This window comes from Ptychodera flava, chromosome 8 (assembly GCF_041260155.1).
Source record: "Ptychodera flava strain L36383 chromosome 8, AS_Pfla_20210202, whole genome shotgun sequence".
Taxonomy (NCBI): domain Eukaryota; kingdom Metazoa; phylum Hemichordata; class Enteropneusta; family Ptychoderidae; genus Ptychodera; species Ptychodera flava.
In genome coordinates, this window is record NC_091935.1 from 24,579,710 (window position 1) to 24,606,510 (window position 26,801).

General features: G+C 38.0%; 1 protein-coding gene across 3 annotated transcripts in view; it reads left to right on the forward strand.

Moving 5' to 3' along the window:
* Positions 1–26,801, forward strand: part of LOC139138846 (galanin receptor 2b-like) — a 76,561-nt gene that overhangs the window by 27,505 nt on the left and 22,255 nt on the right. The window contains exon 1 of one of the 3 annotated variants that reach the window (XM_070707400.1): positions 22,238–22,392. The exons of the other annotated variants lie outside the window; for them this stretch is intronic. The gene's annotated coding sequence lies outside the window, so the exon portion shown is untranslated. Of the gene's footprint in view, positions 1–22,237; positions 22,393–26,801 lie in introns of those variants that run through there. 3 annotated transcript variants of the gene reach the window in all.

Genomic DNA, 26,801 nt, shown 5'->3' on the forward strand with positions numbered 1-26,801 from the left:
GCCTAAATATACTCTTTGTTCGACCCTGAGTTCAAACGCACTTGATATTTATATCCCCCACTTATCGTCATTTATGTGTATTTTTATAGATACCTACAGAACATTTCATAACGTCATAAGAAGAATATGTCGTCAGAATATATTCTGAATCGAATCATCACCAGAATATATCCTCCACCAAATTACCGGCTTTATCAGCATACGAAAAAGTGTTTTATCTTTGTTCGTGATTTGAGTAGTCTGATTGCGTGGCATGTATGAATGTATACGATATATAATACCCACTAATCTCAAAGCAAAACACACAAAATACAAACTTCTGAAATATTACTGTACAGTTTTTCGCGCGAGAAGAGAACTGTCTGGCTCTATTATATCGAACGACATGAGACCAGAGTAAACGTGCATTATAGACAGTAACATGCGTACAGCCGTCGAACCCCTACTGCTAGACAAATGCAATATTCGTGCGTATATACATGAAATGATAGCGATACACTTGCACTCCTCTGAATGAATCTCATGGTTGAACATGTTTGCTTTTGTTGCTTGTCGAGATTCGGCCTTCACATCTTCCCCTTATAATGAATACAACATCTTGCAGCGTAATTTCTAAAGTTCACAGAGACTTGCGCTAATGTACACGTACACCGCTATTCCCTTTCAAATCCAGTGAATATTTCCCTTGAGGGAAATACTAGAGATGTGCGCGATGTCAGGCTTCTGTACTGTGTGCCCTAACACTCATGAAGAGATGGACCTGTCGATTCCTGGAGATGTGGGAAAATTGAAATAAAATATGCACCGCCAAAAGTGTTGCTTTTGTTATGCTGCTTTTACGAAATGAATATTCACATGTCCTGAAACTTACGAACCTGGTGTGGAATTATATGGGGGAGTATGTTTGCTCTCTCTACTCCAGTAAACATTTGTAGTCTTGGTAGCATAAGAATAGCATGTCTTTGTTTGGAAATGTTGACCCTTTTGTCTCTCAAGATGATATTGATGCATCCCTTAGCTGCCTGCCTAATATTTGATACTGATCTGACGCTAGAAAAGGTATCTTCCTGTGAACACATAATTAGAAAAAGTTCCACGGTCAAATCCACCCTCCCGCATATTACTTCAAGCGTGTACTGAATGCTGACTGAGCATTACACTAATTGCCAGCCAGCTTGCTTTGCCGTACTCGCCCGACAAACACGTTCACACAACAACCCTCGCAAACTACATATTAACGACATAATAGATAACTGTAGAAACAAAGAAAATTAAGTGCTAAAATCAGAGTTTTTCGAAAAGTAAGAAAAGCTCAAGCAACTCAAAAAAGAAAGAACGCACATTAGACCGAGGAGGAACAACTACCTTCGACAAAACTTCTCTCTCGTATCAATACAATTCGATATTTATCTGTTTTCCAGATAATAAAATGTGGCTATATCATAGATTTCCCAGTCAGAAATTATTAGCCCTAGCAAGTCATTAAGTTCACCCAACTCTTTTATATTGAATTTTATCACACCTCATTGACCCATAAATATCAAAGTTTAATTCAAACATAACCTCGATCCCCAAAAGCACCTTTCACCTTGCCAAGCGAGTCAGAGACTGCCCCATAAATATTTAATTCCCCAGTTACGATTTCCCTCTCTACCGATGAAGTTACTAATCCATATATGGCTAATTTCCCCCTGTAAACATCTCAGCAAATACGCATGCTTCATACAAAGAGTCAAATACTGCAACATGGTGGATAATCCGGGTAAGGACCATGGTACTTCTCGCCGACGATCGTTTAAATTTTCCTCATAACATATCAAAGGCATACTGTCACCTGTTCCAATTTTGCCACAGTTACCATGGAAAGAGAAAATCTAACCAATCACAGAGTTTAAGCGGGTGGCCACTTTTTAAACACAGCACCCCCACATGGGTATTTTGAATACCAAGGAACGCCCCTTTGACCATATAGATTACAGGTGACTATATACCTTTAATGAAATCTACAACTGTGATATCAAAATATCAGTTGATACAGACGAAATGCGGGGATGCAAACAGACATCAAAAATAACTCGCCAATTTAATCATTCGAGCGAGAATACGGAAGCCTGTAAACTCTCAAGCGGGTAGGGAGATATGCTACCTTGCAGCTACAGGAGGCAATATACAAATGCATTTCCCGACACCCTGACTCAGACATATTTCATACGGGTGACTTTTAAGCTCAAGGGAAATTACACAAACCTTTGCGAAGTACTTCATTTGGTCTTGAGATAATCTTTCATTTGTCTTTGGTCCATTTTAGTTAAATAAATATGCAGAATGTAAGGTCTTCTTTTTGTGTAACCTCTCGTTAAGGCTTCTGAAAAAAACGTCGTTGTGATCCAAAATTCAAGTTTTGGAGCTTAAGGGAAGATGTTGCTTTTTCCATCGTATGCGACTGTGTACTAAATTTTTCAGTGAGCTATGGTATGGAACTAGGCGTTCCAGAAAGCAATTCCTGCTTTTCCCTTAAAACACTAGCGTTCAAGTATGAAAAACACACAAAGAGCTTACACGAATCGACGTCGACAACACCGATCGGCATGGCCGACAAAATGCCTTGAGGATCAGGCATGTTCTTAGCTCTATGTGGCAAGGCCGACATACAATCGCCGTCGACAATTACATGCGTTCAGCCACCACCGACACCGTACGGCAATGGATGCCTTATAACCGACGATAATAACCGTGTACACTGCTTGTACTGTATTATATTTTCGCGGGCATTTAATATCCGGCTAATATGTAAATTATCACCGTAAGACGTATAGGAGCTTACCTGATTCCTATTTGCTATATTGCATTACTTTGGTACGGATCCTAGGGCGTTACCATTGAACCCATGTGCCTCATGCCAATGATAAGAAGAAATGCACCCCCTTGTAGAGTGCGAAGACCATGGGCTATGCTAGCCAGCAAAGGAGAGCAAATGTAACAGGAAGTAATATTCAATACAAAACACAAATTACTGTAGATACATGTACTGCAATATTGGATGTGGATGAATCAATATTAGAACGTTCCAGATGCTGTGGTGAACTGGCTTTCTCATTCTTAAATCTGAACACCCAATTTATGAAAATTCTAAAAGATTAAGGAAAAACTAGTGGGTCGATGAACCAAAGATTCAGAATATTTTTTAATGTAGCATTGAGAATATGCATGAGTTTTAGATGTTGTCACGATCGCGCGATATTACGAAAACAGTAGAAGACGACATTCATTGACTAGGTAAAGCGTTTGGAAAATTTTAAATGTTTTAATATACTCAATTCAAGGTAGTAGGTCAAATTGTTTTCTTTCGTAATCGAAACAAGTGTGAGGGTGTCTGTTTTACAGTAAAAGCTATTAGGGATGAGAAGGGCAAATTATCATCAATTGAAAAATGAAAATGGCTTATATTCTCTTTATCGATTCTATGGGCAAGATTATAATTGAATCGATTTTCACAAAAACAAATCAGAGGACAACAAAACGTTGTCTACAGGTTATCATTACAGCAGCTGTAGACAAAGCCAAGGAGACAGAAAAGAAATGTGTAAGTTTAAGTTCACCTATCTGTACCTGTAAGAAGTTAATTCTACCATCATTGGACAGTAGAAGCTTCAGCCTGTCTATGATTATACCATTTTATGTCGATCAGTGGTCTTTTTATTCACATAGCGGTGTGAAGAGAACCTTCACTGGGCACATGTTGAGATTTTTCATTATCAACTGTAACTGTTCTGTGTTGTACTTTATATGGAAGTTCAAAAACGATACACAAGCTTCAAGATTCGTAAGTCGATCTGTATTGATTGACTGTGACACGCGTCTTTCAAAGAACAGCAATCATGAGACCGTGACCAGCGTGTACAAGTGCAAAGCACAGTATCGTTTTCACGGTTCTCAATTACTTCGAGACAAGCAACACACCTTTTCATGTTCGAATTGAAATTGCGGGAAAAAACTCGCATACTGTGGCGCGATCGATTTCCATGCCGTTGATAGATATCATATTCCATCTGCACAAAAGAGAACATCTCCAATGTAATTAATTAAACACGCACTGGACAGCAATGTGGCCGTCGCTCGTAATTTCTCTCTAACTTGTCATCGGTCTCACTTGCCAAATTACAAAGAGTTGAACTTGCTCGACCTCTAAGATTTGATCTATCGAAACCACGAGCCAATATTTTTTTCACAATGAGCACAAATGTTTACTACCTCAATACTTATAACATTATAAATCTCCAGAAAATAAACCAAGAAACGGGACCAAGAAAAATATACTGAAATACAAAGTGATGAGTCGAATGAAGTCAATGCCACGAACATATTCTGTTTCAGTGAGCTGTTCAATCATAAGTAGTATGTATGCAGTTATTTTGTGAATGAACCGTTAGCAATCAAAGTCGAAGTGTATCACAAAGACCAGATAACATTGATATAATTTATCTTAATTTGCCGTATCTATGTGAACAGTGAAAGTACCAAACCGACTACATTCTGTTTTTCTAAATCTATGCATACTAATACGAATGAGACGCCACTAGTATCATAACAACTGAAAGTCTAGAATGTAATTAATTCAAACCTTAGGGCACATTTCCATCATTAATTGTGAAGCCAAATAAAAAATCCAAAAATTTCGTCAGGCAGTTTATAAAGCAAAAATTTGAACTGTAAAGTTAGTGCCAAGGGATTCGTTTGTTGGATGACCCAATTGGCTTTCTCGTAAGTCAAACTTTAATGACTGGCCTCGATAAGGTAAAATGAATGTATGGTATCCCTTTTGATGTATTGATACAAAAATTGTGATTAATTACCTAAGGTCCCCAAGGCAGACGGTCAAATAGAATTAGCATGACTTGGAGAAGTTTGCAATGAAACTTAGATTTAATTAATTTAATGTTTTGACAAAAGAGCCAATTGCTTGCTCTAAGGTAGACTTTGGGAGCCTTCTAGAGTAACGAAAATACGTCATAGAAGTTTAAAGAAAATCAGGTTATAAATCTAGTATCACGGTCCGGACTGTTCCTGTCTGTGGGGAACAAGGGGGTCGATAGTTCATTTGTACTGTTATTCGAGGAAAGCGGCAAGAGCTCTGATGCGATAATAGCAAATTTTAGATTCGAAACGACGCGCAAGGAAGAAAGATAATTGTTCATAAGAGAGAGAGAGCTGCGCTGAAGAGACAGACGGAGAGACATACAGGTACAGGTACACAGACGGACTGTGTTATAACGGGGAATTGCTCTCCTTACAACCCTATTGAGAGTTTGCAAGTGGATTTACTCGTCTTCTTTAAAGCATTGGCTGAACGAAGACGTGAAAGTTCACACTTGTTATTCTTAGATTATTGGAATTTACAAAGTCGATTGCTCGTTTTTCGTTCGCTCACGCGTACTCGGGATCTTGTTCAGAGTATGTACGAAGACGTTACTGTAAATTCGTTTCAACAACATAGACTTTATTTATGGGTAGATGTAGGTAATCGTTTAGATGCCATCGCCAAATAATACAGCTTCTCCTATGCCTTGGTGTGTCTGGGTGCTAAGGGTTGAAGCTGGAACCAGAGCCCCAGAGAAGATATCAATACTCAAAAACCGTGAACTTTTAAACCCCTTCTTCAAAGGCGTGGCTTCCATAATACCATGAATTTAAGTTACAGATGAAAAGAATTAATCCAATCAAAAATGTTAACAAAACTCTTAATCTACCATTTACACTTCGCAATTAAGTATTCATAGCTGACACAATCAAAAAACATAAAATTCTCATGCTCATTCATTAAGTTTGATCAAAACGAACTCGCAATATATTGCAATTAATGAAACCATTACTTTGATCGGAAAACATAATTAACGTCTTTTTGATTCAAATGTCAATTGGTCGTATGTTTGCTTTGTATGCAAGTCGACTTATTACTGAGATCCTTGTGTTTCACTTAATAATGCCTGTGTCAGCAGCTTCTAGATCACTTAACCTGTACGTGAGATAATATACAATAGGTATGAATAATACAATGGATGTAAGATGTGAACTAAAGATTAAGAGAATACATTCAATCATAGACATGAATACATTTATTGATATGCAATTTCCGTATCATAATTAGTATTTATAACTGACACATTAAAAACTCATCAGAGGAAACTCTCATGTTCATTCATTAGGTTTGATTACGCATTGCAATAAATGAAATTAATTTGTTTTGAAAACATAATTAGCGACTTTCAGTATATTACCGTTGATTAAGTGTATGTCTGCTTTTGTAAATCGACCGAGATGCTGGTGTTTTACTCAATAAAATTTCAGTAGCAACAATCGTCAGATATCGATGTCTTTGTGTGAGATATTTCAAAAGCCATGGAGAAAAGCGTAGCCTGACTTAACGACGGACATATAGGCTGTCATTCGAAAGGAGAAACACCACACAGTGCCGACTCAATGCGACTTACCAGACAGCTTTCGACGGCTACAAGTATTTTGTGACTTGGATAGAAGCAGGGCAGGGTTTGATGGAGATTGGATAAAATGTAGAAATGGGGAACGAGGGTGAGCCCCCTAAGACAGAATTATATCGAATACTGCGTATAGCTCAGAGACAGGGGCTTTTTTGAACGCAAGGCAGACACTAGATTAAATCGATCACAAAGACAAGAAAGGGAATTATTACATGCCTCGTATATCGAACGTCGCGCGCTCCATAGGATTCAATGGTAACTCGCCGATGACGTTGCGGGCCGCATAGTCATCACTGGACTGAAAGTGAACCGGAACTATTTTCAACGTGAAAACTTTTGGAATTAAAAGTCTTGAAATTTCATGTTTTGCACAGAAAATCCTGTTTTTGGAAATTTCTCCTAAAAATATTGATAAACCGCATAACAGTAGTTTAAATTATCAATGCGCCATTCGATGGAAATCGTTCTATTTTTAACCGTTTTTCGTCTAAAATGAAAATAAAGCATTTGACTATAATTTGCCAATAAACGTAAATATTTTTGGTGCAAACTGAGTAAGAGAGGCATGTAATAAAAACATTATAGCCCAAACAAGGGACTATGTACCCTCGGGGCAGGAGACCATTTGCCCTCCTTACGTCGGGCAAATGGTCACCTACCCTCGGGCACATAGTCCCATGTTTTGGCTATAATATATAATCAAGCAGTGAATTTACTGGCACTTCGACAACATAGTGACATTGGTTCTATTATCGCCACCATCTTGAGTTTTCTGACCTCAAATCAGTACCGGACCCAATGAGTATACCTAGAGCAATTCGCACATGCATGTCTTCATTGGGAGAAAAACACTCCACTGCCTTAACAACAGTGCTTATTCCCGGTGAACTTTCAGATATACACATAACCTTACTTCAGGGTTAAACTTAGATATAAAGTCTACAGCTTCCTGCAACGAATCGAACTTAAGGTCTTGACTGTCAGAGTGTATATCATATTACCCTGTGAGTCATAAAATTATAGTTATACATTTATGATATTGTATGGGTGTATCTAGTTTAGCCCTCAGGCGAATCCCGCTTCAGATGACAGCATTTGAAAAGTATCATCATCGACTATCTGCAAATCCTGGGTCTTCATTTTACAAGCGAGAAGTGACACTGTACTTTTCTGAACTCAAAACAGTATACACCGTGACCCTATGATCATACCTAGAGCAATACGAACATGCATATCTTCATCGAGGGAAACACTACACTGCTTTTACAACAGTCTTTATTCCCCGGTGAAACTTCAGATATACACGCAACCTTACTTCGGGGTTAAACTTAGCTATAAAGCCTACGGCTCTGCAACAAATTTGGGTCTTGACATATTGCATGTATATCATATTACTCTGTGAGTCATAAAAAATAAACCAGTCATAAATTAATAAAATTGCATGGAAGTAACTGCTTTACCCCTTGGGCGAATCTTTCTTCAGATGACAGCTTTTGAAAAATACAATCATCTTGTATCTTTATTTTACAAACGAGAGAAGTGAATTAAAATGCGCTGAATAATAAGTTGGACTCGATAAGGATTCAGGGTTTATATATTCAGGGCAGAACAAATGCATGTACATTGAGGTATTCAAAGGAATATATTACGGGCCAACATTTTGCCATTGGCTGTATTTTTCGCTTCGAATATTGTTTTTGTACTGAACCAAGAATGCCGTAATGCAATATTTTAGTATTTTTTATCGAAAAAGGCGTCTCAACAACAGATGAAGACACTCATCTGAATATCTGTCTTTGGCGGTTTAAAAACCAAAGTTTCAGTATCAAACGCTCAACATAGTCGGTGCTGACAAATCTACACTGCTGAATACAAATTTTGAATTAGTCTAGCATTGTGATCATGGTCCAGAAAACTAACGGAGCTTATCGAAACGATAGCCCGGCACTCACAGTGGTACGCTCTGGTATCGTCGAAGCGGGAACTGGACTGAAATTGTTGATTCGAAGTAATTGGTTTTTTTTAGATTAGCATTGGTATTAGACACGATAATCGCCGAGATATGCTCCGTAAACGTGATCAGACGTGTGGCATTTCTGAACAAGACTTGCAACCGGACAAAGTAAACAAAATGCTTGAAAATACCACTTTGCCTATGATGTTGACGACATTCAAATGTGATGGGCTTAGTGAAAGGGGGATATTTTGGGCAGCTGAAGTATGTGATTGTTGCATTTTGAAGTGGTCCCCCAGCCATGTTCTAAGTCCTAACTTTGAGTTCGAGCTCGTCCAAGCATTTGAAAAGCCACATAGCACGACCTATGCGTGCGCAGTGGTAGCTGACTTTTCGCGTGACTTGACGGTGTGATGACGTCCGAGAGCGACAATGAGACTCCCAGTGTGAACTAACCGTGATCTGGTGATCAAAGTCGGGTTGGTTTTGACACACCGAAAAGTTCTTGATAAAATGGTGATGTAATGGTGTATTTTCGACCATTACAATTTCTACCCAAGCAAATTCATTTGAGTTCAGTTATCTTTCTGCTACACTTAAGGTAAAACGCACCTAGGGAAAGACATTCGGACTCTCAAACTTTTACAATTCTATTCTGATCTACCAAATGTGGGGGTTCATTTTCAAGCTCTTGGTGAAAAAAACTTTTCACCGGCTTAGTTTTTCGAAATTCGAAAATGTTTATTTTTCGCCATAGAGTTAACACAGGGATGGTGGCCATTTTGAATTTCTAATATCGGTAAATCTTGGGTTATTTGTTTCTCTAGTACCAAAATTTGCACGGTGACCCCCTATTTTTATTCTTGATTTTGAAAGAGAATGATTGAAAGATTCCTTGAGGAAATTTAGAGCAAAAGTTGAAGTCTTTCACTTTCGAGGTGCATATTACATTAAAGCTCTTGGTGTAAGGAAACTTTTCTCCGGCTTAGTTTTTCGAAATTCGAAAATTTTTAATTTCTCCATAGAGTTAGAACAGGGATGGCGGCCATTTTGAATTTCAAATATCGGTAAAGCTTGCATTATTTGTTTCTCTAGAACCAAAATTTGCACGGTGACCCCCGATTTTTATTTTTGATTTTGAAAGAGAATGGTTGAAGGATTCCATAAGGAAAGTTTTAGCAAAAGATTAAGTCTTTCACTTTCGAGGTGCATACTACCTTAATCTACATGTAATGTTGGACAAGGTGTGGAGAAATTGTGTATTCCCGGTACTGAATTCTGAATTTGCGAAGTCGTTCGAGGTTTATTAACTGAGCTAGTTTAGCCTGCACTACTATGAGGCAATTTTAGTTTGCCCTCACAGAAGAACAGAGGCCTCAAAGTTGTTTTTATGCAGTACGAAGTACATTGACACCGTCATTCTGCGCATTTCTAAATGCAAAATGTTAACTCGGAAAGCACTCCCAGGGTGCTACTTATCAACACTGCGAAAAATTTACCACTTAAGGTCGTAGAAACTAATCAATGGAGCTGTAATTAAGAACAAATTGCGGCATATTTCTACAATTTACAATATTTCCCCCTTGGCGGCAGCGGTAACTTTAAACATCATCATAAATTCTATACTCTCATTCAAGGTGACGCGACATATCATAAATTTACATTTTATCTTCATGTCGTCTGCTGCTACACGTAGTGAGATAATTTCAAACTCCTTAGGCTAACGAACGGTATACCCGAAAGGGTTCGCCCAAGGATATAAATTGTCATATATCTTTAGACTAGTCTTTGAATTGGAGGTGACATAATGCTTTGACTCGTATAGTTTTTATTCATCTGCTGTATGCGGCAAAATTTACAAATAACGATAGCAACAGCGATAGGTCGATGTTCGGAGCCTTACTATCATACTAGGACTTGTCTGAAACGTGTGTACAATTAGATGTAACATTGCACGCTTAGAGCGTACCACGTAAGGATTCTATGGTTGCCCGTCTGCTAATGATGATGCACCGTGACCCGGCAAAACTCGGGTAAGACGTCAGCTGCCGTCTTTTTCCCGTTGGAATCTTTGCTCTGTTTATCTTGAAACCATACACGCCCGACCTTGCAAATATCCCAGTATGCAAAATAAGAACGTATTTGATTTCAAGTTGACAATGTGTTCTAATTCAACGTTGTTAACATAAAGTGAATGCAAAATTACATCCTATTTGAGTTGTTTCGTGCGTTGGATAGCTTTGTTTCGCTTTCTGTGTGAACTCACCGCCTGATCACATAGAGAAGACATCAGGTTACCACGAAACGAGTTCTTAATAACCGCGAAGGCGGAGAGTATATCCGTCGGCCTTGCTGTATTGCTTTTCAAAAGCGCGCTGTTTTTTATTTGAAAGGCCCCGCATTTGTCCGCATCGAAATTCCAATTACCGCACCGATCGCCCGCAATCTAGAGTCGAGAAGAACCTCATCATGTTAGATAGAAACAACCGAAAAATGATATGACGATAAGCTAATAGGACACGCTAAATTAATTTGAAACTTTTCCTATATACCTCAGAGATACTGCATGAATTTACCACCCACACACAAATATCAAAATTTCATCTGCCGTATGTCTACTAACGACTTACGATTTATCTCTGCACAATTCTTTCGCCTGGCGGATAGTCAGGTCTGTGGAAACCAAGTGTGCAGGGGAAAAAAGGTGACTGAAAAATTAACTGACTGAATTTTATGTTAATATCATGCACCGCATCGGTTGACGTGTATTATTGCGATGAGCGTAGCTTTAGATAATGCAACTTTAATATAATAGATTTTGACAGACATATAACGTTTCAGTTAAGATGCGGCTCTGAGAAAATTGATAGTTCTACACCAAGAAAGTAGACGCCAGGTTTAGCTAAATTCTGATGAAATTACCTTATCATGAAACCACCTTATGCTGATCACCGTCCTCTTGTACCTATAGTGTATATTTCTCCATCTATGTCTTTCTGTCAGTCTGCTTGTCTGCTTGTCTCCGTCTGTCCGTCTGTCTGCCCCTTCCCTCCCTGTCTGTCTGTCTGTCTGTCTGTCTGTCTGTCTGTCTGTCTGTCCCCTCTTCTTCCTCGGATAAAGGATATTTTAATTTGTTGCCGGAGGAGAATTCAGACCGATAAAGTTACAAAGAAAGTGCTTAACTATTTACCGGTTGTTGCACGTACGCTACAATTCACTAATATTCCATTGCGGCTTCCAGTACCTTTTCCGATTTCATATTCTTAGTTGATCCGTTTCCAGTAATCACCAACGTTGATCCCGTTTTTGAGGTAAAATGATGTATTTGTATTGAGGTCATGTCTCGTGATATTTTATTCGCGAAGTTGGAAGATTTTCGAGATAATTTTTATCCTCCTTGTCACAGTGGCTGTACCCATCTCCCTTCGTTGACGGAAGAAGTGTACATCAGCTTCAGTTTTAAATTCTCCGAAATCTTACTTTTGCTGGAAGATTTCATTATTTACCAGCCAAAACACAACTCCCATCAGCCGTACACTCACGATCTACTGAAATCGTAGAAAATTTAGAAGCAAATATTGGGACTTAGATTTTGCGAAATTTTATCTTCCATATTGACGTCATCTAGTTTTCAATTTTAATATATCTGTGGTATATCAGTTGTAATTTGCCGGAAATCTCTCGGGTTCAATTGAAGACAATAGGACGGGTAGGACGCACAGTCAACAAGTTTCGTTGCTCAATACATTTGCGCTTGTTATATAGAGTGATATACGAATAGTCATGATAACTGTATCACATTTTCCGCTGTGTGTGGCCGATCGCCGGTAAAAATCGTAATTTTGTCACAGTACACTCTTAAAATGAATTCAACAAAGAACTCCTGAGTTGGGATTTTACAGCTTGCCTGTCATAATAAGGCAAGGAACTCTTTGCAGCTGCATGCTTAATGTTATGTTTCATAACTGTCAACTATGTGTGCTGCAGACACGAAAGTTTCCGCCCTACGCAGAACATGATGGTTAGATAGTCGCAAGATTTTAAAAGGAGATTCGTTTTCGTTTGTACAGCTGGAAATAGAGAGTATGATGAATTCAGTGGCTAGGGTTCACCAAAAAGGCAAAAATTAGAAGTTCGCATACATTTACACCACATTGCTATAGAAAGGTGGGAATATTCAACGCTTCAGTAGTCAATTGAACGCAGACGCAAGAACCTTCCAACATATGTTGTCCATATCTGTAACTAGTGGTCTCAAATCGAGTATGGTCATCAAACGATAGATTATTTTTCTCTCGTCATTTTATTACTTCTGGTCATTTTTAAGTGTTTTACCCACTCTCTTCAAAATTCTGCAGATTTATTTTTATATCTCTCTGTCTCTATAAGCTTCCTCGGCTAACCCATGGTATTTGACTGAAAACTCGTTAAAGGTATACGCTCACCTGTAATCTAAATATGCCCATATATGGTGAAAGGGGCGTTCCTTGGTATTCAAAATACCCATGTGATGGCGCTGTTTAAAAAGCGGCCATCGGCTTAAAATCTGTGATCGGTTAGATTTTCTCTTTCCATGGTAACTGTGGCAAAATTAGAACAGGTGGCAGTATACCTTTAACAAGTGAAAAGTCTTTCAAAATCTTGGTAGTATCACACGATTCTTTGATTTCATACTTTGCAAAGCCTTTCCTAAAAGCTTTGGTTCTTTGTCCCTGTGTCCTTAATTTTTTAATCGGGAGTTTATTAAGATTGATGTCGATACATAGACTTGCACAACAACGGTTATTTGGCAAAAGGTTGAGACAAGCTAAAGTTTTGAAGCACATTCTAGTTTTCCAGCGCTACATGACGAAACCAGCTCACCGTCTCACGTTCTTGTACGTCATAGTCCAGATGAGCTGGGCTTATTTTGCCGATCAGAGTACAATCTTAATGATATCATCTTTTGATGATCTGTGAAAAAGCCATACCCTTGTCTCTTAATCACCAGAAAGCGAACACTCATATACAAGCAAGCAACGATAATGACAGTGTTCATGAACTTAAGGACAATTACGTGGCCTTGTCATGACAGCTATAAACAGCAAAAGAAAGCTTTTGCCTTTTTAATGGTCACGCGTTCGATTGTGAGTAAAGGCACTGATAATCGTTAGATCACGGATAAACGCACGCTGACACGATAAACACGAACCCGTCTCGTTGACTGCGATACATCCACTCCATGATATCGTATCAACGTAAGAGCGAATATGGTAGTGAGACGGCCAAGCATGCACATGTATTCCAGGTGTCACAGAAGGTTCACGAGACAACAGTACTAGTCCGGCAGAAAGGATTAATATTAGACGGCTGATGGACAAGATCTTGTTACATGCCGATCACAAACACTTGAAATCCGAGGTACAGATAAACCGTGTTTTTTCTTTGGAGAGCAACGATCGAATCTGCCTGGGGTTATTTTCATCAAAATCAGCGTTCACTGAAGAAGAAACCAGACTTCGTGACTGTTACAGAAAACACGGGGACACTTTGCAATCTGAACGGTTCTTTTCATTCAATGGATAAACCCAATAGCCCGAGCGTCACACACATCACGTAAGGCGAGCTTGCGATTCAATTGGACATTTTATGCCCTCGGGCAAGTATCATCACCACCTTTTCGCCTAGGTTGCGTTACAATAAAATTACTCTCTGTGGTTTACCGTGCGGCTCAATTCAAAGCGAACTCAGTTATTTGATGTACGGTATCTCTAGAAGAACGCCCTGTAGTGAAAGTGATATAGGCTGTCGCGTTAGATGTGTTCAAACAAACACATGGCCCGATGTAAACCGGGGGTTCTCTCTTCAATTCAGGCAAAATTCTTTATACAGTTAACATACACTGAAATCTTGGCGAGTTTCACGATATCAGAAGTAGCTACAATCTCATTTTAGATCGTAGCTTACTTTCCTGATGATTCTCGTACTCAAAGATGACTCAATCTTCAGGTAAAATGTGCCCCGGGAACAGATTATCGGACCGTCAACGTTTCCAATACTTCTGTGATCTACCGCTTGTGGGATCATTTTAAAGCTCTTTGAGTAAGAAGGGATTTTCGCCATCTTAGTTTTTCCACAACCGGATTTTTTTCCCAATAGAGTTAACACAGGGATTGAAGCCATTTTGAATTTCAAATAATGATAAATGTAACGTAATATGATTCTCTTACACGTTCCAAGCTTTGCATCGAGGACTTGATTTTATTCTTGATTTGGCAAGAGAAAGGTTGAAAAGTTTCATTGAGAAAAGTTTTACCAAAACTTTAAGTCTTCCAATTTAATTCAAAGCGAATACTACCTTATAAAGTAATGCTAAACACGTCCAAAGACTGTACGCTCTCTGAACATTATGGAAGAGACTTGGAGAATGATCAGGGAGTGAAACATTCTTCAACACTTTATAATTGAACATTTTAGGGCTCTTAACTTTTCCAAATCCAACATTAGGTGAGCTATAACGACATTTAGAAATTTAAACGCAGCGAAAGAATTCCGATCGTGACGTGTCTGTCCTTATAAACTAATACAATCTAAAGTCAAAGGTCATTTTACTGATCCTTTTCAGTTGTAATCCGTGTTTGAGACAAACAACAACACCAAGTCTTAAGAGCTTCACACTATATAATATATATGCATGTGTTGTCTTCTCACATGTACCGAAAATAGTATATGCGATCTCTCGGGGATTGGTTTTACCATTGATGTCGAATGTAGGGTCGAATTAGGTATAAGAAAACCTGTCGATGATTGTGGGTATATTGAAGCGAACGAATTCGGAATGACCGGACCGACTCTCTCAACTGCACTTTATGTGACGCAGTTCTCTGTAATTCAGAAATCGATTTCACGACACGTTTCGTGTAACTCTATTTTTAAGGGTCGACTCGGGCCAAGTGGTTGAGAAACCTTTACGACACCGCTGATCCTACTCTGAACCAATTTATGTAAAAAACAATACAGTTATATGAGAGCAAATGCGTAATAACTTAACAACTGATCCAATCCGCGCCCGGAAATGAAACAAAATTACGAGAGACTCGTGGCATTTATTGGCTGATACAACATACTGCAGTCCGGGAAGTAAAGTTTGGTGCTCCTAAAGAGCTGCAATATGAAATATCTTCACTATAATTGATTTCATTTTAAGTGGAAAACTGAAACAGAAACACATTAATAATTTTTATGGTAATGTGTACGTAGCAATGGCTTGATATATAGACTCATATTTCGCAAAAGGATGCTATTAACTGTTCCTTACATCCTGTTCCAACAGTTCAATCCGGGGTTCACCATAGAAATCTTTACATCGGCATATTTAAAATTCAAATGGGCGCCATTCTATGAGTGAACGCTGTGGGAAAATTTGAAAGTTTTCGATTATCACAAAGCAAGATGAGCGTGAAAATGTTATGTTTAATGCGAGGCGACTAAAAAAGGCTATACGCGAGCGATGCATCGTCAGATTTTCATAGCTTAGATCAAAAAGTCTATCGCCGAGACCGGTACCCTGCCTTAATACCGATCAGAAATTTGCAAGAGAGATTATGCGGAGACTGAGATAACCAATCTTTATATCATGCAAGTCAGTCTATGAATATGATGATGATACGGATGCAAAAATGCCGGCTAATTGACACTGAGCGGATTACACTCTGATAAAGTCATGAGAGAAGCGACGACTGTCAGTCAGCGGACGGCGGCTGTTTTCAGTATTGAACCGATTTTCCGCGTCCGCTCGTTCTGGTGACATTGCACTACTGGGTTTTCTGTTCCGGTAATTCAGCAACATTATCGCTGAGGCAGTTACCATTGCTGAATTAAAGCAGAAGAGACAAGGTAACATTGAAAAAACCCACCAGTTTCTTTACAATGGCATATGTCGTAGGTATAACGTCAAGAAATTTGATGAGAAAATTTGGTGCTTCCGTTTGTCGTGTTGAGTTCTATTGCATGGAATTGCACAATATCCTCTCATCTTATGCAACTTATACAGCAATATGGCAAATGTCAGCCTCCAAAGAAGTGGTGATCTAATGAAAATTGAAGCATTGTTATTTTCTTTCAGTTTAGGTTGCTAGAACTTCCTCCACAAATGCCTTTCAAGCTGGCTGTCTGAAGACTCAAGTGGAATACTTTCTGACCAAGTGACAATGTATAGCATTACCGAGTCTTGGGAAAAGTAGTTCACCTATGTACAATGCGCTTGGAAAGTGAAAGAATTAAACTTTTGCTCAAAATTTCCTCAATTAAGCTGTCAACTATTTTCCTACCAATTCAAGAATAAAAATCAGAGACCGTCGTGTAAAATTTGCAAATGGAAAAACAGATTACCTAACATTTACCGATATTTGAAATTCAAAGTGGCCGTCATCCCTGGGTAAACACTGAGGGGGAAAATAACAATTTCGGTTTCAAAACAGCAAGACGTTGAAAACTGTTCTTACTCCAAGAGCTTCAAAATGAGCTTAAAAAAGCGGTAAATCTGAAAAGCATTGAAATAAACTGATAGCCAAACGTCTGACTCCGAGGCGCCTACCACCCGGTACATCACTTCACCGGTTTTTGTTATAATTACTAACAAAAAACTGTTCAGAGAACTTGTCTGGCAGAGATTTAAATGGTACACATAATCTAGCCGTTTTAATCCAAAATTTACGCACATTTTTTTTGCCCGAAATGGTTTCTTTATAGTATGTGGTACTTTAGAAAGATTTATCGAAATTACAGTTTAAAATGATATTATATGCTTTCCTATTTCTGCATACATGACCTGCTGGGCAGTCGTCAACCTGAAGGTATTGATACATACGGTAAATTACAAAATGTTTTGCAATTTTCTTGCGGAAATTAAAATGATATAATTTTCTGTAGAAGCGCATGTAGTATAAATAAGAAAGAGGCATGGGATAGAACTAGGAATTTTTCTCAAGAGGCGGACAAATTTGATTTCCGTGGAACCCTAAACTTTTCGCCGTCGGGTTCATTCGCAAGTCTGTAATTTTGTTTTGTCTATCGGAGTTTAGTATATGGCAGGCCACAGGATGAACACAGCTAAAAATCAACGTTTTTATGTCTTACCTAATACTAGAATATTTGTACAAAGAACTCTGTAAAAAGTACTCTGTCATACATGGAAATAAAATTGTTGTCAACCACATTACACGATTTGCCTTTAACATTCCATTCTGTGCATTATTTTATTAACTTGCGATGTCGCCATGATGCACAGAAAACGGGAAACGCACAATTCTAGGTTTTATTCTGCATATGCGCACGTAAGGGACACGGTAGTCAAACTCCGGCATTTCAAAATATCTTAAAGTTTGTCCATTGTTTCATGATACTGTAGTTTGGCTGGCCCTCTAATAGAAGAAACCTTGGAATGTAAAGTGTTCAACACAGCGTCTCCGGTAACGCCAGGAAAATGTACCCGTGCGATCATCTTAAGCTAACACGTTTCTCCAGGGAGCCCATTTTCTAATTGCCCAATGGTAAGATGTTAAAGTCTTCGAGGAATACATCAAATGGCAATTATGTGCCAATTTTAAAGGACATCCCTTAAATCTCTTAAACAGTCAAAACACATCAATTTCATACTTATCGGAAATCCAAATTGTTGTGTCATCTGACATGATTTGATTTACAGTGCTAAAGAGTATTTTTTTTTTGGCACAGTGCCATCGTGCCAAGATCCGCCAGCATCGCTAAAAGATGAGCGTAATTGATCTCTCCGAACAAGTGTGGCGAGAATTGGATGTCTCCCTGGATTATCTTAAAGAGCTCTCATTTGACGCATTAATGGGTAACGACTACATCAATAATTAAGTGACAAGCGCAGCCGAGGGAGCTCAAATCGCGGGTACATATCGTTTTGATGAATAAGGAGAGACAGGTGAATGCATACAGACAGCGCATCTCATATCAGTTTGTCAGTATACTTCATTTCAAAATCAGAAAAATTACAAGACTTTTTTACCAATTTGTTTCCCATTTACAAATGCCCTCTTTTTTCTCGCTATCACAATTAGGATTTGATTCAGGTCGATAACAAAATAATTTATTTAGTGGAAGAATTTCTTTTCAAAGTTTAGCTAAGATTATCGTCCAAAGCTATTAACTTCTGAAAAAGAAGCAATTTATTGCCAATGTTCGTGTCCATTGGAAACAAGTAGGATGCGATAAAATATCTTGAAATTATCACATTGTGTGTTTTTACTGGCGGCTGTCGCTAATCTGCCACACGAATTCATGCAGTGTTTTTTCGCAGCAGCTGTGTGATTAATACCAGGTTGCTGAGGTTATCCCGCCTCAGCACGCACTACACTTACTCTCGCAACCCTACGGGGAGAACAGTCAAATTGACATGGCGTTAAAACTTTCATTTACCTCTGACATATGGAGTACGGCATCTTCATTCTACTTCGACGGCAATAATCGTAATCATGGCGCAAGCAAAACGCCGTGCGACATTAATAAGGTGTCACTTCGCGCTTTTGAAGAGTTTGAACGTCATTGCAGCATGCAAATATCTTGACAAGGCAAATACCGCTGAGATGAAATAGATCGATATTTGCTTTCGAATTTTAAGTCCCCTTGCATATAGAATAACTGGATTGAAAGCACAGGTTAAACAACGTTCACGGAAATAACACTCATTCATGAAAAATTCTGTTTTGAAGGGAAAACTGTCGTGAAGTCTTTCAATACGTTTAACGTATTCACTCACTTCTACCTTCAGGTCTTAGAGCTATTTCTTAGTGACTAGAGGTACGTATTATTCGGGCAATTTCCACACTCCGTAGAAGAAAATAGTCTCCAGGCGATTCTCAAAGAGATAAAATATTCATACGCCGACTGACGAACTACTTTGCGGAATAAAATTGAATAATGACAACTGTTGAAAAGTCGCGAATAGAAACCAGCGTGTTGATGATGAACTTCCAAAGAGACCACAGTCGCTGGCAACCATTTAATAATTGCAACGTGATCACGCACGAGTAGACCTGGACGCTCATTAGCAACACCGTCGTAACTGCAGGTATACTCTGACCGATTTCATCAAATTGCTATAGCTTGACAGAACAATGGCAAATGTCAGCTTCATGGAAGACTGCGAAAATCTGACTTGCCAACCGATCAGTTTCGGTTCTTCGTCACGGACAATATCTAAAATTGTCAGAATTCTTGCGGCCACCTTTTAAAAAAATCGGCCTTCGTTTGATTATTTACACGCTCGCGGTGTCAACAGCAGGCGAAATTTGATACGAGTGACAAAACATGTGCTACATGTCGTCTGCATACGGAAACGCGCGAAACTGTTGAAAGGCGCCGGTCCGATAGAAGCGTTTTCATACTACTGCGCATCGCACTTGAGTTCTTAGGTGAGAAGGTTCTTCTTATTGTTAGGCTTAGATTCTGGAAACTTTCCGTCACAAGTTCGGATATAAAATCTAATCTAACATGGATATCAACAACCATGGCTTGCTATTTGTCAGTGAAGTTCAAATAAATGCAAGAGAAAGTTGTTTAGCCTGTTTATGCGCAATATATCCTTCTGAACACCAGGGGAATACATGACGAGGCATTTCGATTTCACGAACTGTCGGACAGAAGATGCAGCCTTCTGGCGAGCACCTTTCTAGCTTCCAAACTTGTCACAGAACTTTTCGATACGACTTGTCATAATAACGTTAATAGATAGTAAGAGTTTAGTGACCATGCCCTACAAAATAGCAGAAATTATTGACCTTTCAACTCACTGCCAACCCTTCTGTGACCTTTTTCTAATGCACATGATACCGCAAAGTTTAAACTGGTATACGCCAATATGTCAGCAAAACGTGTTAAACATTAATTTAAGTCCATTCGTTATTGCGAACTGGTGTAGTAGTTGTGCTTCTTTTAATAGTGGAGCAAACACATACGTGAGCATAATTTTATGATGTAGGCTCTAGTGGATTTTGTAGGTCACGCACACAGTTTGCCAATATTTGAGAGAGAGAGAGAGAGAGAGAGAGAGAGAGAGAGAGAGAGAGAGAGAGAGAGAGAGAGAGAGCATGACATACATTCATACATACACACATACACATTGTACATACATACATACATACATACATACATACATACATACATACATACATACATACATACATACATACATACATACATACATACATACATACATACATACATACATACATACAATACATGCACACCACACACATACATACATACATACATACATACATACATACATACATACATACATACATACATACATACATACATACATACATACATACATACAAATAGACGCAAACACGCAGACACAGAGTAGCATTCTGTTGCATTTGTGTGATCATGAATGCCTTGATAACATAATAAATTAATATGTACGGCGTAGACACATACCTTCAAGTGAATACAGAATAATACAAAATGAATATTAGAAATCTAGACAGGCACGTAACGGTACAATGTATATGTCTCGAGGCCAAACAATCCACCAAAATTTACTTGCATCATATCTCGTCATCGATAATTTATGTTATGAACATATGCGTAGAAGGAAGTTGATCAATGTGTCCGTCAGATTTTGTTATGACAAATGTACATCCGGATGATAACAGACCTACATACGTGGCAACCTGTCAAAGGTGGGACTGTACTATAGATATTTGGACTCTTCGCCGCTGAAGAAATCACATTCACGCAATAATGAAATACACGTTTAAAAGTGGGTTTACGCGATCTTACCTTCTAGGACGTAAACAAGAGAAGGCATTATATATAGCGAACACAAACTGTGACCGTTTAGCAAACAAAAACACACCGGAATATAGGCGTCCTGTTTCTCCTGAAGTAAGCTTTAACATCAGCCTTACAACGCTGCAAACAAATTGAGTAAATCAAATGGCGTGTTTTTTGCGACAGCTCTGTACGTGCGAACCGTTGAGGCTTTCTCGGCGTGAAAACGTGTTTCGCCGGGAGACTATTTACTTTTCGCTAATTGTCTCTGTCAGTTCCGTCGTCTGATCCCCCAGAGCTGTCATCAGCTTCAACATATTGTGAGACACAATGCCGCAATCAGGACGGACGCACTTGTGAGATAGCATTCATTTAATCTCCCCCGCATAAATACTTCCCCTCACGTACACGTAGTCTGCGGTCACAAATGAATTTAGAGGGTCCCCACTTGATCTGATTAGTGCTATGAGTGTGTGCGACGGTTTATCAAGCTGTTTATTGTACACGCTTCTTCCCTAACAAAGCATATATTCAGGCATTCAAAACACCAATGCGATAAACCTGTTGACATTACCATCGCCGCTTTCTCTTGAACAAATTAATCCCACTCAGCTTCATTTTCCAAATTTTCTTTGGAGGGTCGAAAACATGGAATGCGGTTTTAGGTACACAAACGATTCGATAATAATTTGTGAGAAGGTAAACCAAAGGAGATGTAAATCTGACGATTATTACACCATAATGCACTTAAACGTTCTGAAGGATATTCAGAGTCGCTATTGCACTTATGAAAAAAGGGTGATTTAATCCTGCCCGCTTCTGGTTCCCAGCATATGATGGTAAGCTGTCATGAGCTCACCTGAAATAATACAACTCTCCGTGTTTACCTAGTTGCCGGGCAACTGTTGCCACGCACACGTGGCAACGACCGCCATGTCGCCGACTGATTGGTGGAATAACCAACCCAGCTATATACCTGAACTCTGGCCGCTTTTTATAGCAGTGTAGTAAAGGCGAGTGGAGGAGAAAGTCGATGGATTCATGGTGCAGACATGCAGTGTAGTAAATGCACGGCGATTCCCTCATATTGCTCGCAGAGAACACTGACAGCAATTTAACCTGAAATTATGAGAGCGCAAAACTGAGCTGATGGCTCAGGTAAGCCGTTATTGATATTTCAGATTGTATTTCAAATGTTGTCACCGATAGATGGACATAGGCAGCCACATGGTCATAGCTAGGCATGATCTGCGATCTGCTGATATCAAACGACGGTGGAGAGTGCATAATTTCCATTTCCTGCATGACCCGATTGGCTAGTGTTAAGAGAAATGTCATATCTATCTATCTATCTATCTATCTATCTATCTATCTATCTATCTATCTATCTATCTATCTATCTATCTATCTATCTATCTATCTATAAATATATATATATATATAAAGTACAAAGTAATCATACGATTTCTGTTACATAATTTCATGCACAATATACAATCATCATCAGACGATTGTATTACATTGTACTTGAGGTAATTAAAATTTGCGTGATTAGATATAATTTTTGGTTTAGTGTTTGGTTTGGTTTATAGAGGTCCTTTAAATATATAGTTGTATTGGAACGGAATACTAAAAAAGGCTTCAGTTTAGACAGGTTTTGTAGTTTGGACAGGTTTAAATATATATCTATAATTTTCGGTTTAGTGTTTGGTTTGGTTTATAGAGGTCCTTTAAATATATAGTTGTATTGGAATGGTATTCTAAAAAAGGTTTCAGTTTAGACAGGTTTCCAGTTTGGACAGGTTTAATATATATATATTATATATTATATATATATATATATATATATATATATATATATATATATATATATATATATATATATATATATATATATATATATATATATATATATATATAAATATATATACTGAGAATCTAGGAACTTGTAGTTGTCACTCTACAGTATATATATATATATATATAGATATATAGATATATACATTCCTTATATATATATATATATATATATATATATATATATATATATATATATATATATATATATATATATATATATATATATATATATACAGTAATAGCTGACGTTATATGATCAGCCTATCTAACATTATATAAGTTTGGTTTTGTTCATGTGCTTTGATAGCTTTTATTTAAAATTTCGTTTACATGTTACGTGTCTTTTTTCAAGTTGCATACTTTTAACATCATTAATTGGCCTCATGTGTTAAATCATTATATTTTTCATCTATATTTTTCAACTACATTCAATTCGTCAATGGACGCGATGTTACAGACATCATATTATTCAAATTGTAGGCATTTCTGAGATTACCCGTCAGGCAGCTGAGCTCATAGCTCGCTGAAAACTGATTCCTTTATTGACCTATCAAATTTTATGTGAAACATTTTAGTTCAGTTTGGTTTTGCAAATATCTGGCTCTTCTGATAAATAGCCATTTCGGATCTACCATAAGACACAAAAGTCAAATTCTGAACTTTATAAATTGGACTCTTATGCATGTTTATGTATTCCCGCTGCTTCCCAAGGAAATATGATGCATTTTCGTTTGGCACCAATTTGTGCTATGATGACATTGATAGAGTCGTCGATAACACAAAGAATTTTCCAGTCAAACGATTGTAACGTTCATAACGTTTGTTGATACCTGTACTTGAGTATCTGAGGTGGAACTTTTGCCGAGATTTGATAGTTAGCGAAAAAGAAGAGCGCTGTGTACCCTATGTTAGTGTCATGCAAATAGATTATTTAGTTTATAATCCTTTGCAGATGCGTCACCTGGCCAATATTCGATGTTTAGTTATAGTATTTCTTCAATAACAGCTCTAACAAATTCTTGTGAATTGTGAAATGTGCCGACTCGCCATTCCAGCGGCTGTAAAGAAGATCAGACGAATCAGAGTTTACAAATGTACCGGTTAATATTTCACCACAAACTAAGAATAGCGCTGATCTCAATGAATGGTTTTCAACGTCGATCATTGGATGAAGTCGGTGAGATTTTTAATACATTCTCTGCGGCGCACAAATCCCTGTCAAAGAAAAGGTTCCAAGTCAAGATCCACGCTAAAATGGTAGCCTAATTTGTATTGATGGGTCTACCGAGTTACCGGTGTCAAGGACCTTAAATTTTCATATTCGCTTTATCAGTCAAGCAGTCGAGCGGAATAGTTTTCCAGACCGCGGCTTTAGTCGGTTTGATGATGCCATAGAAAATGGGCAATTTTCCCCTTGCCATAGGCACGTACCGTTTATTTTTCTGTAGTAACGAGAAAGAGCTGCAAAAGATGCACAGGCTATAGTTGTGTGTCGGTCACACGGCCCGATGACTCCAAATCAATATAAATGAATAAAGTCAATAGAGTTTGACTAGTGTTCTGTTCGCGTATATAACTGGTAATTGAAACACGGGGATTTCTTATTGAAGACACGTCGTCGCAATGAGTTATTGTCTGTCGACTGTATAAGCGTCTGTCGAGACATCGCCCAACTGTTCGGTCTATTGCGATGCTACATTTATGCATGCAACATCATGGCACTGCGCTGTTTTAGCTGGAAATTGAAAATCATTGCGCATGATGATAGTCTTGCGATAAAAGGGTTAAAGGTACACACTTTGTCAATTTATGTCATATACATTATTGTAATGTTAGCACGATCCCCGCGGACGAATCAAGTAGTTCGCCTTTAAATAGTCCCCGAACGGTGTTACTCCCTCCTTTGCAGCGCTTGAGTTGTATTAAATTTCCATGGAAAGAGTGTATTTTGCCAGTGGCGACATTATCAAGTAAAGGGCATTGAATAACTTCGAGCACTATGGAAGTAATGTGCCTGACTACAGTACAATTGCAACCTCTTACGTTACAGGGGGAGTCGTTTGGTATTTCAGTATGCCTATTAATTGTTTCTGCCGGATTGACTTAAGTATTTGAGCATATTTATCTGATTTTCATGCCTGCTTACTGTCTACTGGAACCAACTCATTCCAGTTTGATCGATATCACGGCGGTGTTTATGTATTTGTTTTAGCGATTACAAATGTAATGCAGGCATGATCAAAAGCGCGTTTGATAGCTCGAGAATTTATGGCTCCCAGTACTTTGGGTTTTACACAGGGAATGACGTCATTAGTCAGAGATATAGCCTAAAACATGAAGATAATTGGTACTTCTCAGCATTTGATATCCTCTTTTAGTTTCCTCCAAGTGTAAAGGAGCATTTTCGGACAAATTTACACCTGCATGCATATATACGGGTAGCTTTAGTGTATTAGAAAATCTAATCATTTGTGTTTTCTGAACACATATGAATAGATGATATCCTTTCTATACGGCAAATTAAAGAAACAATCGGTTCCTCCACCAGCGTTTTTCTCGATGTGCGTTCGGAAAGAAATAGACCAGCTTTTCAAAGAGGTACATCACTAGGATTAAGCATGCTCGAATAACGTCCTTCTTTAGTTTTACGAGTTACCCTTCACGAGGAGGTTAGCAGAAAGGGAGAGAGAGAGAGAAACAGAGACAAAAAACGTACAGACGTATTTACATACATACATACATACATACATACATACATACATACATACATACATACATACATACATACATACATACATACATACATACATACATACATACATACATACATACATACATACATACATACATACATACATACATACATACATACATACATACATACATACTGGTGCATGCAGGCAGACAGACAGTCAGGGAGACAGACCGACAAATATACATCCTATATTAAGGGGAATTTTAATTACTAGGTGTACTAGATAAATGTGCCATTCAGTGTAGAATCCACTTGGAGATACATGCAATTTTCTGTCAGTTTGCACAATGTTGGCAGAACTTGTAAACAGTTTTATGTCAACAGTAATTAATTTCAAGTATATTGACGACCTTTATGTAATATTACCATACACTAGGTATAATTTATGTCTTTTAAGGTGGTTGGAAAGGCTATTTTTGCACCAATTCTTTTCTCACAGTTAATGTCAAGTTTCAAGTGTTAGAATCAAGATATTTAGTTCAAATTTTCAGGATAACTCCCTTAGTTAATACTTTCTCCAAAGAATATAAAAATTGTATATTTGCAGCCATGATTTTGAAATATGACACCAGTAAATATTAAAATTTAATTTTTCATATTTTTTTACATATTTGAATTTAATAATAATTGGATAGTATTAATATTACCAAATTAGTTATAAATATGTTGACACTATTTATTGTAAGATTTGTACGGCAGGATTTGTAAATAAAATTTGTTTTTATGATTTTACATGGGTTTATATATCAAAAATTATTAAAAATTCTTTCAAATTTCAAAATGTGATTTTTCAAAAAGTACTTCAAATACAGGAAAATTGTGCCGTGCAAATCTTATCTGTAACCTTGTTAATAGGCTGTAAAAATTCCATGTCCATATCTCATTTCAAAGTTGGATTAAATTGGTATAAAATTATGTAGGAAAACTTTTATTCTGTCAAAAATGTTGAAAA